The 15153-nt window shown below is 43.4% G+C and overlaps 1 protein-coding gene and 1 non-coding gene across 2 annotated transcripts in view; both read right to left on the reverse strand.

Moving 5' to 3' along the window:
• tmem132e (transmembrane protein 132E) overlaps window positions 1-15153 on the reverse strand; it is a 364570-nt gene that overhangs the window by 260817 nt on the left and 88600 nt on the right. The gene's annotated exons all lie outside the window — the stretch shown is intronic.
• On the reverse strand, window positions 10415-10523 carry LOC116398148 (U6 spliceosomal RNA). The gene has a single exon (XR_004213739.1). It is a non-coding gene; the product is annotated as a U6 spliceosomal RNA (small nuclear RNA).

A 15153-nucleotide genomic window follows, 5' to 3' on the forward strand; every position in this document is an offset into this window, starting at 1 on the left:
AAGCTGCATTCTCTCTAGTGTCCACCAGGGGGCGACTCCTCTGGTTGTATAGAAGTCTATGAGAAAATGACTCTACTTCTCTCTTGATTTATTACCTCAGTAAACATTGTAAACATGAGTTTATGGTCTCAATCTCTAGTTTCAAGTCTTCTTCAATACAGCATGATGTTCATTTAGTACATTATGGTCCATTTAGAGTCACACAGACCATAAAGCAGGGGATGCTTTAGGGCGGGGCTACACGGTGATTGACAGGTCTCTACCAGAGACGTATACAGCGTCACTCAGTCCAGATATGGTCACTTCTGGTGACGACCATGATGACTACATCAACTTCTTATATACGGTCTATGGTAATAATCCATAATGAAGGTGCCAAGAATTATATTTCAGTGAAAACTAAGGCAAGAATATGCACGTTATAATATTATCATTTTGTTTTAGCGATTATAGTATTTTTAGTTTGGTCAATGCCTAAAATAAATGAGGCGTCAAACTCCAGCAGAGCGTCTCGTGACTGAGATGAATTATCACTGTAGTCTGTCAGGAAGGAAGCCTGCGGCAGTGTGACGTTGTTCTACTGATGAGCGGCTGCTGTTGACATCCTGTCTGCGGTTTCTTTAGACCGTGACCCTGTGACCACGTAACCATGGGCAGATCACACGGTCACATGACTCATTTTTGTAAGGGTCATAATGTAACAGCTTCGGAAGGCGCTGACAAACGAAGTGCAGATTGGGTAATCAGATCAGAAAACACTCACACGGGGGATTTTGGAAGGAAACGACAAACAACATATTCTGTCATTTAGTTTGGAGCACTTCCAGACGCTCTCCTCACCAGGAGAAGCCTGCAGCATCTGTTGTCGCTTCAAATGCATTAAATAGACAGACAGGTTATAGCACCGCCAATCTCCACGTCTACTTTCTGTAGCCATGCCTTTTGGAAGGCTACGGTGAACATCAGGAGTGTCACAAGTCTCCAAATCCACGACTCAATATGACTTTTGATTTGAAGCTCTTGACTCGATATATGATTTAAGGATTTGTTTCTCAGACTATGAACTCTTGATTCATCGAGATCAACAGATCATTGGTTTCATCTTTAAAAAGACAGTACATGGTATCAAGTGTGATATAACCACCATGTTGTTTTGGGAACGTACCGCACTAAGGCCATATGGTCAAATGAAATAATATATTTAAAATAAAACATAACTATTATAAAAATATAACTTATTTTACCAATCAATTGGTAACAAACTGACGGGCCACTAGTGTGTCAACGCCTCCCGTTAGACGACCTGCATGAGAGCGACTGAATAGGGAACAAAAGCAGGAAAACTATGAAAATGGGAGAATCAGTTCAGACTGGAGAAACCAAAGACGACAACAACAACAACAACAGCAGCAGCTGAGACAACAAGCGGGTGGAAACGCTGGAAGCAGGAAGGATTTTCCAGTTCTGTTGTTTCTCCGCCTTCTGTGACTCCGTCAGTGGCCATGGCTCCGTAAGCTACGGTGTGCTGTTTTTATCTTCTTTGGGTAAGCGTGAGTAGCGTGTAGCGTGAGTAGCGTGTAGCGTGAGTAGCGTGAGGGCAGCATTCAAAGCTTGAAATCCAGACACTCGTAGTAAACACGGTACGATCAGAAGACGCTCAGACACAACATGAATCATTTTGGAAGGATGTGACATGACCTTTGTTGTCATTCAGGTTTGAGGATTTGTTGCTTCCCCAAAAAAGTCTGAGGAGAAACTGCTGCCGAGTGATGAACTCCCCAACAGCCGACGTTAATGTTTAAATCCGTGTTGCTGTGCGAGTAAATATGACAGAATCTCAGTATTTATTTTCCTGGTTGGATTTATTCAGAACAATAATGAGCCATGAGGTTATGCACCTTTACCCGTGTTGGAGAATCCGGTCTGTCACAGTCTACAGAGTCCATCACCTTCAGGGGTCAGAGTTGCCAGTCTGGATGTGATCACGCAGAACTGTGAAGGCTTGTGCTCGTTCGGCCACACGCACGCCTGAATGCAGCCATTATTCATTCAGCATTGGCAATCCGATCAATTATCCAACAGGGAGAGGTGAAACAAAATCCATGAACTCTGGAGTCAATGCAGTCGATGAACTCTGACCTTTTCAACATTCTCAAACCACCAACACTACACTAATCAGACAGCTGTACCTACATGGACACATGAGGGGGATCGGCACCAGCAAAGGCAGCCGCACAGTCGGCGCAGACGGCCAAGCGGTCGGGAAGCCTCCCGAAGTCCCACAGAGATCAGATGAACAAGGCGAGCAAAGAGGGCCGGGTGTGCATGAGAGTGATAAAGAGTCACTGATGCCGTGTTCACCTCCGCCAAATAGATATGTCAGACCAGAGCTTCTCAAGGCTCCGGGGGGGAGACTCAATAAAAGTAAAAATATAAAAACTACCGGTTTCTCAGGACAAAGTAAACAGGCGGCGAGCGTGACGTTATTGATAGACCATAAACCAACACCGCCGCTGCTGCTTCTCCGTGTCAGTTACCGCTGTCACAGCAGTCAGAACGACTGTCACCTGTCACTGCCGTGGAATACCCCCCCCCCCCGTATCAGGACAGGGAAATGGAGCTCGCACAAAATAAACAACATGCAGTCAAGAGGAGGTGGAAATATGTGCGTGATTTCACATTTTCTAAAGCGAGCTGCAGCACACGTCAACAGTGACTCCAGACACACAAACACACTTTTCAACCTGCTGAACCGAGCACTTTTTGGTGCTACGGCTGCAATCTGACACGGAAACACTGAACTTCATGCATTAAACATGACAAAGTACATGACCTTTGTTTGACTGTATTAATCATGATCAGGCATTTTGAGGTTCGGGCTGAGCGTGGTTAAAAACAAAAAACTAAATAAACGTTTGCAAAGAAAGGAGTTTAAAACATCTCAAAGCTACTTAGAAAAGAAAGACACCTGTGGTGACGTTGGAATAGTTAATACACAGTTTAAACACCAGTATCCAAACTTCTACTTAAAGGGACAGTGTGTAGGATTTAGAGACATCGAGCGGTGTGAACAATGGAAGTCAGACGGCGGTTGGCGGTACCACAGATTGGCACTCTGTGGCTCACGTTACCGTAGGTTCACAAGCGTGTACAGAACTACGGTGGCCTTCAGGTGGCAGCCAATGTTTAGTTTGACCGTTCTAGGCTACCGTAGAAACATGGCGGTGTAAAATAGCGGACTCAAAGAAGAGGACCTGCTCTCTATGTAGACATAAAGGACTCATTCTTAGTTAACAAAAACATGATTATTAGTTTCAGGTGATAATACACTAATGAAAACATCATTAAGTTTACTATATTCCATTTTCAGCTGATAGGTGTCACCTAACACCTAACACCACTAAAAAGGGTCAAACACTGAGTTAGCGCTGTAGCTACCCACCGTGACTGTAGCTCCTTCACAATAAAAGCCTCTGCTGTGGTACATTGCGACTTCAAATCGTATTGAGCGATTAAGACTTGCTGTTACTTATTTCCTCGTGAAGTTCCCCCTAATATTTTCTAACTAGCTCGTCGGTGGGTCAGCAGGGATGCTGCGTTTGTAACCAGGTCAGTGTCTGCTCTCGGTGGGAATCACTGCTCCGCTCAGCATCCACTCCTCTATCTTGGTCGAACTGCTTGATCGATGAATGGTGAATAAACTCATCTCTCCGCAGAGCTGGCCCTTGTTGCTTTTAGTCCACAGACACAATCAGGGGAATCCTGGCTGGCAAATCAATTCACCGGTTTGACGAACGGGGCTGTGTTGCAGCGGCGTATTGTCCCGAGACAAGAAGAAGCATCGAGCCACCTGAGATGAACATTTACAGCCTCGTGTTCACGGTTATTCACCCCTGAAAAGCCAAATCCACAGAGCAGAGAAGCCCGGGAAAGTTCTGAACTTGTAAAATAATGAGGCTGTGAGACATCACAGAGGGACACCTCTGTGATTAAGTTCATGAAAGTGTGTGTGACTGAAAAGGGTGTGAATACCAATGGGACAACACTCTGCTGCAACACATCGCGTTAAAACGACAACGACAAACAATACGATGTACAATGGAGGGTATTTAATTTAACTTTGTACTTCCAGACTCTTTCCTCACAAGATGAGACGTCATTTAAAATAATCTATTTACTCGTTTTTGTCAAAACAGCTTCAATGACAAAATTAAATGTTTGATGAATAAATAAATATCCTCTGATTTCATGCGTCTTTATGTTCCATCTTTGATCCTTAATGTTTCTGAGTACATTTAATATGACTATATCAAACATGAACACACCTGTGCCGTCCTCTTTGTGGATAATTCCCTCACGCAAAGTCTGCATCTAATACCGACTTACGTAAAGGGTTCATAACGGGCTCAAAATGTCTGCCAGAGAGCCTCAAACACTCAATGATCTGACAGTGGGACAGAGCTAAAGCCTCACAGACTTTACGGGAGCGCGCCTCAAAGTCCTCCGGAGTGCTGGGATTGGGATCGGGCCTGAGTCAGTAATGCTTGTTCTGCATCAGGGCTGTTGAACATCAAATTTAAAGGATAAGTTGAGATTTATTCAAGTCTGACCTCATAAAAAAGCACCCGGGACATGAGGTGCACCACACCGCCCTTTTGTTGCCCAATCAAACTTTGCAGTTTGCTGCATATTTTTCTTGTATCATTGCTAGGCAACTACTAAATAAATGCTAACATTGGCTGAACACAAACCAGGAACTGCAAAAAGCATGTTACCCTAAATCTAAACTATGCCACTAATTAGCCTTCCTGCTGTTTTGTGTTCAGACTGTTGAGACGCCGGTCGGTGGAGTCGTACAGCTCCAGGTATCCAGCAAAAGGAAAAAAAAAAAAACACACTCAGACGTTTTCCGCCCAGAGTCAAAAACACGATGCCTTCAGGGCACTTCTGTGAAAACGTGATGCGCATAGAGCAGAACAACACTCATTAAAAACAATTAGTAAGAATGTCTGATCAGAGCCTCAGAACATCACTCTGATGGAGACAAAGAGCGTTCTGTCCACAACCACTTCCTTTAAGTGACCACGTGGAAAGCAAGTAAGTTCATTTAACATTCAAAGTGTTCATGTTTGTTTGTTTCGTAGGTTTTTTTTACCACTGCCTGATACATCATCAATGTGCAGACGACAATCAGCGATTAGTGGACGATGCATCGTGTACTTTTTGAATCACTGAGCATAAAAGAAAAAGGTTTACATTTTGAAACCCATCTCAATAATAACCACAGCAGCTCAACACCTCAGTCCAACTTAGCCATCAACTTATTAATTATGTGTTAGATTTCTCCAGCAGTCAAAAAGAATGTAAACATGTTATTGTATATGTCATGGCAATCTCTTCAACATGGCCTGCAGTTATTACGACACCAATTACAATCAAGATTGCAGAAAAACCTTCAATTCCCGTCTCAAACGTATTAGTTGAGTTCATACTTCCCTCTTGTGATTGCTACAATGGTCCATCGGCATGTTTTCTGTTGATAGGGTGAAATGTTCCTCCAGAGAGGGACAGAGCGCCCCGGTGCTCCTGTAGCATACGGGTCATGTGATCTGTGGCCGAGGTGTTGTCGTGTTTACTCATATTTCAGACGGCACCCTGGTACGTAAACTCGTTCGCTGTCGCCACCTTCGTCAAAGCTGATAAATTCTTAACGACGTGGACCAATGGGAGAAGCCGTAACCTAGTAACAAGCCAAGAAAACATTAATATTTCATAGAGGCTGCAGCGTGGGAGCCGTGAGGTTATCTGAATAAAATGTAGCCCCTCTGGCCATTAACAAAGGAGAATCCTCTGTGGTCATGCCTTCATTAAAATGAAACGTAGATAACGTGGTAATAAATTCAGCCATTTTAATACTTTACGAAGCCTTGTTAAAGAGCCAGAGACCTCGACGCAGGAACACACAAACAGGACTCTTATTGTAATTTATACTAAATATTATTCACTATTTTTAATGTTTTATCTTCCAGTTTGCACCAGATGAGCTGAGATAGACGATCGCAGCACTGAATTGTTGTTATAACTCTGTTGTTTCGGTCTGTTCATCAGCAGAGAGGAACCCGAGTGCACGCCGTCCCACTTCCACCGAGTTTAGCCACAAATCGTCCCAAAGCGTTTCCTTTCATGCGAGCACGACGCCGGTCGCTCTGAGACGCTCTGCTTCTCAGGAAGCGTCCCCAGCAGGAGGTACGGGGACAACTGATGAGAGACGCTCTCCTATGTACAACGGACTTCAATAGACATGTTCCCAGCGGCGTGGTAACGAGGCTCAGGTACTTCTGGATTTAACAACACCGCACTGGATCAACAAAACGTGACGTACACACAAGCAGCAAAAACTACAACATTGGTTTTGGGTGTGCTCAGTGAAGCACAATGGTGAAGAGAACTGTTCACCATGGAGGAAGCCTCAGACGATGCCTGATTGTGATTTGAAGTGCAGCAGCAGGAGCAGGAGCAAGAGCAGGAGGAGCAGGAGGAGGAGGAGGAGGAGCAGGAGGCCTGAATTAACTACACTGCCTGTAATTACCCTTTTTTTTTTGCCAAAATAAGCCAAAAAACACAGGCGGCAGACTTCACCTTGGCTGCTTGTTTGACTGCTACCTCCGCTCTCTGCCTCACCTGGGAAATGAGCTCCATCTAATGAGGAACGTGACACACGTGTGTGAGCCTCCATCACAGCCCCCCCCCCCCCAGAAGAACACGTTTAGAGCCTCTGAAACCCCAAAAAATCTCCGTCTGACCAAACAGCACCAGGAACTAAAGGAACCTTCACGAGCTAGATATAAATAAAGAACAGTCACCGTTTCCACAGCGTCTGAAGAATTGTAGACTGATTACAGATTGTGTTTTCAGAGCACAGCGTTGTTTGAGAGGTTATTCATGCACACAACAACACAAGGATCATGTTGTTCTTCGCGGGTACCTTTGGCGTGTGATATTTGAAAGATTACCAGAGGCGGAACGAGACGCTGAAAATGTCACCCGTCTCTTAAAGAACACACAACCTGCTGGGTGTTCTGTGATTTGTATTCCTGCGTTAGTACAAATCCACAATTTCTTTATTTCAGCTGCATTTCCACCACTTCGTTGCCGGTACCTTTTGTCCACCGACTACTTCTGTAAGACTTAAGGTTCCTTCAGCACATTGTTCATTTCCACAGCGATCTGAAGAAGTGGCAGGAAAAGAGGGCAGCTGCTATTCATCTAAAAGAAAACGTTGAAAGAAATAAACCCATAGGTTCTGTTAATGCGACTACTGCTGCACGTCGGATGTAATAAATAAGATGTAGATGTGGATGAAACTAACAGCATCTGTCTCCACACTGAATCATCTGTTCAGTGTTTGATGGTTATTTATTTGTGCTTCAGAACCAAACAATGAGAAAATTAACTTGTTTTTTCTCATTCTCAGCACCGTCTCTTCTACCGCTGGCCCTCTGTCTTTTTCTATTTGCTTTTAATGTTATCAGACAAAGAGACCTGCCCCCCCCCCCCCCCCGTCCCAAAATCTAGAGTAGAGTTGAAGCAGCAGCGCTGGGTGTGTTTGACCAATCAGTGACTGTCATCCCTGCAAACCCCACCCTGAAGATTCCTGTATATTCAGAAAGTGGCCAGCCGGGGCCATTTGGGGGGTAAAATGCCCCCAGAACTGAATTTAGACGCTGGTCCCCATGGTCACAATGCTCGAAATGTTCCTTGTCCCTGGAAAAAAGTCCCTGCTATGAAAAAAGAAACTTTTGTAGACGTGTCGGGAACCACACAACTTTTTACGTCAATAAGCACTGCAAGAAATGTCCACCCCGACTATCGATTCCAGCAGCACCTCGGCCTGCTTCCTGCTGAAGTAGCCGGAGCAGCCTGGAGGTTTGTGTTTGCTCAATCAGCATCTCTCAGTTAATCAAACCGAACCCTGAGAGTTTGCTGGGCCATCTGAAGGCATGCGAGGACCAGGGACAGCATTTGGGCCCAAGACCCTGGTCCCTTTGAGTAAAAGAAAAGTACTTGAGATCCTAAAAAGGTTCCTGCGTCTAGATACAAGCCCCACACAAGTATGAGCTGGAAGGATCTTTTTGTTCCGTTTAATTTAAACACTGAAGTAAAGATTGGAATATAAAAACCTGTTTCTATGTGTATTCTGTATCCACCACCGTCTTCTTGACTACAACACAATATTTGGAATGCTCTTTCATGAGGCTACGTTGCACACTGAGGCAATAATCCAGATTATAATAGTACAGTTAAATCAAATATCTGTATCACTGTGATATCATAGCCTTTGATGACGTTTCTTCAGCAATGCACCGGCGTACTTGAGCAGTGTTGAGGTAACTTTTGTCTCAGGGATTCTCATATCAGTGAGGTGTCCTTTTTATCGGCTCTCAGAACTAATTAGTTGCACAGCTGGCACCTGCTCTGCCCTCCGGTGAAGGCAGACCGGGACTCGGTTCAAGATGCAGTGTTGATGCTGGATGCCGCTGCCACATGTCAGCTGTTTGACTTGGCTGAATATTGTGCTGACTGCTGCGGTCCACTGTCGGGGCCCAGGCGGCGGATCTGTCCATTACGTGACTGCTCTCTTTAACTCGAAGGACCTCAAATGTGAGAACCGTGGAGGGGGCTCAGACAATCCAGGTTTTCACTCCCAGTCAAGGAATCCACTAGAAGATTTTGCTGATTAGCAGCTCCCTTCAGAGGAGGGAGGTAATCAGAGAAAACACTTGTGCGATGTTTGGCTCCGCCGAAAGAACTGCACACGTTGGAGCCATCGAGGAAACTTGATTTTGTGCTCCAGAGACTTTTCCAGATGATGATAAACAGCATGAGAGGCTGAAGCCATGATGTTTGAGCAGCCTTTACTTCGGTGGCTACATTATAGAGGCGCTGCAGGGATGATGTAGTTTAGTAGGCTAACAGGAAGTGAGCATCACACTATAAAGGAACTCCACCACGGTCACGCTCCACGAATATTATAGAAGCCCATGAAATCGTGAGCAGAAATGCTCTAATAATATATGCAGATACAATTACATACACGAGGGTTTAATCAAATGCTTCCCGATTCAATACGTACATTTATGTCCCTGAGGAATTCTCCTCCTCATCCCCTCATCTCCAGTCAAACAATACAAGAAGCCATCAGACAGACAGAGTCAATAAAAGCACAGGAAACCTCTGCACACGCCCCTAAACAGATTACACACACACACACACACACACACACACACACACACAGGTGCAATAACGCCTGCAGACCACTGCTTTATCAATACGATCGATGAGTATCCGAAAGCGTCAAAACATACATTTGTTGCATTGAATGACTCATCATATGTATTGTCTCACTGAATTCATTAGAGCTGTGCATTCATGGCACTGCTGTGACATTATGACTTCAAAGTGTAGTAATGATAGCGTATATCCGTTATCGTCTTGACAGGTTTACACCGTCAAAAACAGCCGAGGAAATAGACGGAAGACAAACCAACTAAACACCGGGTCATTAAATGCAGCGATTAAGTGACAGACCAACGAGTGGCCCATTAAAGAATAAACACTGATCGAGTCAAATACTGGCCCATTAACTACAAAACAGACTGGCCCATTAAGTGCCAAGATAGAGTGACAAATTAAGACTTGCCCAATACATAATTGAGACGGTACGACTAAAAACAGGCTCGTTAAATATTAAGTGACCAAAATTTGGTCCGAATGGAGAAAATAACCAACTCAGATATTGGCCTATTAAATACTGAGACAGACAAACTATTTAAAGCTGATATATTAAATAGTCTTAGGGTTAGGAATGGTTTCCAGAGTAGGGCCCATAATAGAGGACTGCATTGGGTTCACAAATCTCAAGGGAGGTAGGTCCCGGCATTCAGCCAGCGCTAACCAGAGAGATGGAGTCAACACATGAGGTTGAAAAGAAGAGTAAAGCAGAGCTCAGAGCTGCCGTCTGTTCCAGCAGAACTCTTTAGGAAGGTAACAAAGCGGCTCTAATAACAACCAAACGTACGGATAGAATTAGATTCAACATCTTTTCTTAATCTGTCAAAAGTGCCGACTTTAATTCGGCAAACGCATCATACACCAAAGAGCATGTGTAAAAGTACTTTGACACCACACATAGCTTTCTACACTTCCTGTGTTGTCTTCCTAGTTTCAACAGCTTTTCCATCATCAACTTCTCACAGAACATCTAAATGTGTTATCATTTTGTGGAATGTTTTTGTTTTGGAGGCCTCTTGCTGCAGTACCACTCACCGCCTGAACTGTTTATTGATGCATAGGTGGGGGCGCTGTTTTACCAAAACACAAATGTCACTAAACCCAATGGAGGAGAGGGAAATATAAAGGGTGAGGAGGCTTCATGATTGTGACTGTCGTCCTTCTTGAGAGTGGCCATGCTCATCTTCTCTGTATTGGTCCCAGTTTAGTACATGCGTTACATGTTGAAGCACAACATAATATGAAGCTTTAATAGAGACCAGCAGACGGACGCGGGAGTTCTGGTGAACCCTGTTGGGTCGGAGCAGGTGGCAATGGTCTGTTACACAGTAAATTAAACTAGCAGCATCAAAATGTCTCCAATTAAACATTAAGGTGTTACTGCGTCGATAATAATACAAATCCATATTATAATAAAGAGCACCTTTGGCTGCATTGCAAGTGACTTTTTCTTGATTATATACGAACATACTTTTACTTGAATGCAGGACTTTTACTTGTAACATTGCTTTTTTTAAATTTATTGGAGTATTAGTACTTTTACTTAAGTAAAACATCTTAGTACTTCTTTCTACACTCGTATTAATCGATGACACTGGCTCACACACACATGCTGGTCCCAGTCTGGAGGCCCGGTTGGACCTAAAGCCTAAAGCAGCCGCTGGTGTTTAATAGCCGAGTGCTCGCTCCGTCATTCTGTCGGAGACACACCAACTAAACACTGGCACATTAAATATTCAGACCTACTGACTAAACACAAGCCCATTCAAAGGCCAGGGCAGACACACTGACTAAACAGTGGCCCATCAAAAACACGGAGGCAGACGGACCAACCCGACAGCACAGTATCTGTTCGGCATTTTCATTCACTTGACCCTTGGAGAGACATCCGTATCGCTCCAACAGCTGAAATGGCAGCATGACGCCGACCACATGCTGCTCGCAAGATTTTTTGGTGCGGCGCCTCGATATCAGGGTTCGCCTGAAAATAAAAAAGTAGAGGAGGACAAGAACCAGAGTTCTGCTGCAGGATGCTGGGAATTAGAAGCGTGCAATTTTATCTCACCACGGGATGCTTTTAGGGGTACGTGGTAAAAATTGGTGTTTAGCTGTCTCCTGACTCCTAACACATACTGAGAAAACAACCGTTCATCAAGACGACTCAGTGTTTTAGTGAACGCATCATGCTTAGCAATGCAACTCATCACTTCTGATGAAGCTGCCACGATTAGAATAACAAAAGGAGAAATGTTCAGAAGGAACAATGAGGGGAAAAAGGGTTGGAAGAAGAGAAAGACTTCTGGAGAAGGGAAAGATAGAAGGAGGGAGGATGAATAACCAAGAGGGCGAGGACTCGTGAGAGACCAGTTATCTAAAAAACAAACGTGTGAGTGAGTTTGACGTGACATCAGCCTAGTTTAGATCTGAACTGGTTTCAACTGTACCAGACATAGTTCTCGTTGTTGTGTATTCTGAGACACTTACTCCATGAGGATAAAAAATAAAAAAAAACATGCATAAGCTGTTGAAAGCTCCTGTCAAAATATACATAATGGAGGGCCGGAAATCTGTTAAAAGCATTGGGATTTTTGTCAAGTCCGCTGAGCAATGGGGGCTTAAAGGGCAACACCTGAATGAGAACTTGTGAGGGGAGGAAGTCATCTGGGTCAAGCCTGAAGGGAAATGAATGCAAAGAGAGAGCTGGTTTCAGCAATGGGCAACGATAAATTATAAAGTTATCATGATGTGTTCAAATGTGTTTCTTGGTAAGTACAGGAATACCAAAACATGCATCTGATCAGCAGTAGTATGAGCTAACAAAGCCGAGGAAGAAAGAGACTGCAAGCTGCTGGACATTAAAACACTTTGTAAGGAAGGAAATGCACCTGAAGTATACGCACAATGGTTATGGATAGTTACACTAAATGTGGGCTGTGTGTGTGCGCAACAGGATACTGTGCAACAAACAGGGCTTTGTTTACTTGAGGCAGTTTGAGCTCGGAGGTCGGTATTACAGGCTGGTGCGCTTGTTGTTCTATCATTCCCCGTGTGTCATTACATCTGCTTTGATTTGTCGCTCTTATTAACCAGCCACGCGCCGCGCTTCCTCGGCCTTCAATCCAAACCTAATCAGATTAAATAGTTTATTACAGGAAGTAGAACAATGCTTCTACCGCAAGGCTTGTTTTTGTTTTTTGTTTCTTTACTGATTCCTATTCAACAGGAACGCAGCAGAAACAGACAGCCTGCGAAATCAATAAGGAAAAGTGAGACACCATAAATGTGTCAAACAGGCTGTAACCGAACTGTTAAGTCACAGCTGTTAAAGTGTGTTACTACGGTGTGAATGCCTTTCACTGAAAGTGGCACTGGTGATCCATCTCGCTCTTTAGTTGTCTGTGTGTGTGTGTGTGTGTGTGTGTGTGTGTGAGAGTTATGTCAGGCTGTCTGGTTCTACATAATCCAACATAATCACCAAAACAGGGAAAATAAAAGCAGGTTGAAGCAGATTTTAGAAAAGTGGCAGGATTATGCTGTTAGTGATGACATATCAAACGGCTGTGTGCAAAACAAAGATGTGTCTTTAACAAGTACAAGTCGGGCTCTCTGGTAATTATTTCCTCTGGGGGAAAAAAGAAAAGTTTGTAGAGCTGATGTTCTTAGAATTAACAGCTCAGTGGGTGTTTATCATTTTAGAAAAATGTAGCTTTTTCTTCCCGCTAACTCCGACTGTGTGTGTGTGTGTGTGTGTGTGTGTGTGTGTGTGTGTGTGTGTGTGTGTGTGTGTGGTGTTTGCAAATGCTGCAGCTCCCTCCCGACTGACTCGATGAAAGACTAATCAGAGAGGGAGAGAAATTAAAGAGGAACTCATTAAAGAGGCGATACGTGATGCTGAGCGGAGCCTCGCGCTCCTCGGTGAGTTCTGCAGCCCGACGCGTGACCTTTAGAATGTAAAGCGTGTGCACACCACGTTCAACCTGTCACTCAAAGACGTCAAAGAGACGCACGTTCTTATGCACGAGGCCCAAGGCAGGCACTGTTGTTTTTCTATTTCCATGTAACCAACTCAGTCCGAACAAACTGGCCCGGATCTTCAATTGGGTTGAGAATGTTTGTGTAAACCTTTGATAATCCTTTAAATATATATTCATATGAAGAGGTAAACTATGATTATTCTTGGTATTATCATCCCCAATGTGTAATGCCTCTGGCTCTTCTCAGACCTGTTGTATTCTATATTGTAGCTTCGCAGCCCTGTGGTTTAGAAATCCAATCAATTATAGATGGAAATGGATTTATTTCTGTGAGATGTTGCATGTGAATGTTTCTGCATCCATCTGGCTCTGCAATAAATATGAGTTAAAAATGTATCAGAGTGACATAAATTTAAAAAAAAAAAACAATCCCTCCAGATTAGGATTGTGCAATATGATACGTACATACAATTATTCATGAGGTTTTGCTTTAAAGTTTATAATATGGGGAAAAAATAATTCAGAAATCGAATGAAGTATTTTGTATTAAACATCCCCGTGTGGTGTTATTTTATTTGTTAATAATGGCATTTCATTTTTCATCAATTACATCTAATCATATACAGTATTCATACTGTAAAATTACATATTTCATGCTTCAGGATGTCATCATCCAGCCCGAGTGCAGACAGGATTTATGAAATAAGAGTGATGAATGAGTAAGTTAGAAGTGTCTCTAACTGTCACTATTACAATCCTGGAAGCTTTTATTTACAGCCCACAGACTGACCAGTGAATGATCAACAGAATTAGATCGACATGATACTGAATTGTTGATTTGCTGTATCATATGATAACAAACGGATTATCTAATGTTTTGGACAAAACAAGCAATTTAAAGAAGCCACTTTGGGCTACAGGGAAATAGTTCCACTGTTCTCTGACATGTTGGGAGTCTGACATGATGAATTGATCGTGAAAATAAAAGTGTTCTGCAGGCTTAAAACAGACTAAATAAAAAAAAATGAGCTGTGCCATCAATCACCCTGAAATCCGTGATGCTCAGTGACAGGAGAGCCAAAGCTCCGTCTACGAGTAGGACTGTGATCTCTGGCATGGACCTTAAAAGGACCAAAGGATGCAGTCTTCAGGATACATGATTCGCTCCACTTGTTCCCAACAAGGCGGGATGAGGGAAGACACGGACAAAAAGATGGGGACAATGTTCAGACGGGCCCGTCCAATATGGAGAGGAGCTGTGAAAGCAATAAGGCCGGATAATAAATCTTCAGGTCTCCGGCCTCAGACAAGAAGCAGTGAATGAAAAGCACGAGCACTTTTTATGAGGAGGGCTACAAGAACATTTGAGAAAAAAGGGCGTCCCATTTGTTTTCTTCTGGTGCACTTAGTAGGCACGCAAGCATGTACATTTGCCCCACGAGCACTCGATGTCAACTGGATGGAAAAAAAGGGGGTCAGTTAGGAGGCGGAGTGATGGAATTTAATTCTACTCTGAATCCCATTTGGTGGCATCTGGTGCCATTCTAGTGCTTAGAATAGTTGCTAAAGTCTAAGTGAAATGAATTCATTATTAATGCTTTTCTCCGTGTGCCGTCTTTGTGCTTATTTGGCAAAAGCTGTCGCGTAATGATCTGGCTGGAACTGCTCATTACATTTCAGACTGTGACCCAGAAGCTCCAGGAAGGAGAGAAAGCATCGGGTCTGTCCAGCAGAATTATCAGGGAATTAAGGAACAGCAAGAAACTTTGAATAAATTATAGCATTAATAATGAATAGTTAACATTATTAATTATAATTTTAGTAAAGTAACTAATTACTTAAGTTGCATTAACTCAATCCATTTACTATTTATTTACTGATGTTTATC

The sequence above is a fragment of the Anarrhichthys ocellatus genome, unplaced genomic scaffold (genome assembly GCF_004355925.1).
Source record: "Anarrhichthys ocellatus isolate YVR2014 unplaced genomic scaffold, GSC_Weel_1.0 scaffold78, whole genome shotgun sequence".
Lineage (NCBI taxonomy): Eukaryota > Metazoa > Chordata > Actinopteri > Perciformes > Anarhichadidae > Anarrhichthys > Anarrhichthys ocellatus.